The sequence below is a fragment of the Anopheles aquasalis genome, chromosome 2, assembly GCF_943734665.1.
Source record: "Anopheles aquasalis chromosome 2, idAnoAquaMG_Q_19, whole genome shotgun sequence".
Taxonomy (NCBI): Eukaryota; Metazoa; Arthropoda; class Insecta; order Diptera; family Culicidae; genus Anopheles; species Anopheles aquasalis.
The window spans coordinates 2,402,501-2,405,000 of NC_064877.1; positions in this window are offsets into that span (position 1 = coordinate 2,402,501).

Below are 2,500 nucleotides of genomic sequence, written 5' to 3' on the forward strand. Positions count from 1 at the left end.
GAGCTCCCAATCGCTCTCTAGCCTTCAGAACACATTTTCAGCTCATAGCCAAGGGCAGAGCAGTAATACGAGCTTCATAAGCTTCCAATGATTAATATTTGCTTTTCATATGCTCGCTTGAATAGAATGGATATGGGTCCCAAATGCTGCTCACCTGCCGGTATGCTTCATGTTGCATTATGATACGTGGTATGCGTCTTATGCGCTCAGTGTGAAAGCATTTCATAATATTTTTATTGCAAATTGAAAAGTAAAAATCTCATTAAACATTGCGTACCGTTGCGCCTTCCAGAAGGCTACCGTTGAACATCGCATCGAGACTCTTGTGCCACACGAAAATCAGAGTAATCTTGCGAAAGATGCTACCTGCATTCGTATGATTCGGAGCGTGAACAACGTGCGAGAAATGAATGTAACCAACCAACGAGACTTGAGAATAATGGAATGCAAAAATTGGAACCACCAGCCAGACTCGGACAGTATTTAATTAACAAAGCGTGTGATGCTGTGGCAACCCGGCGCCCAAGTTGCACCCGAAATGTACACCAGGTAATATGGTAGACACTGGCAGTAGTGAGACTCCACCATTCACCTACACTAATGACTCGCACGCTCGCTTCCAGAATCACCACCGTAACACGCCCACATGGACTAGCTTTTATCTGCTTTATCCATCTAGGCATGACGTTCTCGTCCTTACAGAGCCGTCCTTGCACCGAGTATACCACGAATTGCACCCCTCCGTCGCTAGTTTCCCAACCAAAAACAACCATGAACAGCACACATTTTGTCCAATCCGATGATCTCATCAGCCGGAAGCCGGCCAGGAGGAAAACATGGGCCCCTGGTACAGAAATGTTACCTTTTTTGCACTCCATCATCAATCCTTTCTTCCTTCGGCCAAGAGCAGCGAGCGTGGAATTTAACACCACGCAACTTCGGAAAGTTATGGCACGGAAAATCCAGCATCTTTTATTCATTTTTTACGGTTTTGCGGTTTCGTTTATCATTCGTCCGAAGGCTTCGGTTCCGTTGCCTCCACTCACTCACTCCAGTCCACTCACTGTTTGTCCTTTTGCTTGTGGTATCGCTGTGGCTTCCATTTGTTTCGCTCCCACCGGCATCGTGAAGCTGGTTCATCACTCCTTTGTGGTGCGGGTGCTGGACACAAAAAGTCCTGAAAAAGGGTGCAGACCTGTGCACGTATCTCTCTCTCTCTCTCTCTTTCTCTCTCGCTCTCCATCGTGTCCGGCCGGTATGAGGCATGGTTGCGGAACTAAGCTGCCCAGTAAATATATGCAAAACTCCGCACAGCTGCAGGCACCAGCGGCTGGCGACCAACACAACACGCCTGGGGCGCGCACTGGAAGGCGCGCGCATATTTCAAGATGTAATTGGCAAAGAAGGGGTTCACTGCTAATGGGTTTTAGAATTAATGAGCTGCCCCTTCAATATTGCTTCGTATTTCGAAATAGATTACCCATCTGCTGATGGCAGCCAACATTGTCTTAAATAATCATTCCTGCACGCTTCATTTCAGCTCCGTTTTCCGAACGTTTAATTAAAAGAATAGTTTATTGTGTTTCACATGAAACCAAGCCCTCGAGAACAATTTTAAACAATCGAACGGTACATTAATTAATAAACCTTCATTCTGTCATTTGATGCGAATTTTGTTTAGTGGTAAAAGTTATCGATTCAAGGCAAACACAAGTGATCGCGTATCATAATGTGTGTTGAGCACTGTATCGTCCCCAAATAATGCTCCAACTAACATGCAAATCATAGCATATCTTACCACACCACGTTTCATGCTGTGTCATCTTCAGCTAACCGACTTCATCATCAATGATGCCAACGCCCTGTGCAACTCATGTCAAGTGACGAAACAACCGGAGCCCTAATACCATTAGCCAAACGAAGCTGAACCCCGAAACACTGCAGCTACAAGAAAGAAACGACCCGGCCGCACACCACTATTCCCTTGCGCGAGAATCAAGTACTGGTGCCTCCATCGCCGAGTGTAATTAACCCGGCGCCTCCATCGAGGCATTCGGCGTTCGATAGTCGAAACAAACATTAAGAAGGAGCTCATTTCTATGATTCACTTTTCGAATCACCACTACTCCACCCTTAATCCACCTCTTGCGCTAATGACCGAGCAGAGGAAATAGTTACAAGAACTGGAACCGAGTTCATTTTCCGGTTCTATTATTTTAAAATGTGGCCAACAAAAAACGTACGAACTTCTCTGTTACACTCTTCATCATACTCGCCAGTCGCTTAGTCTTTTTGCTATTAGTTGAAAACCTTCTGTATTCTCTCCACCATGGCTGCCTGTCGACAGCAAGCAGCAGCATGCAGTTCTCGGGTTACGTTTTAATTAAGTTTTCCAACTGACCATCATCAGTCAAATGGTTATATTAATTCAAGAATTGCGGTTTTCCTTTAACTACGTTGTGAACCGTTTTCTGGGCAAAAAAAAGAAGAAAAAATTCCC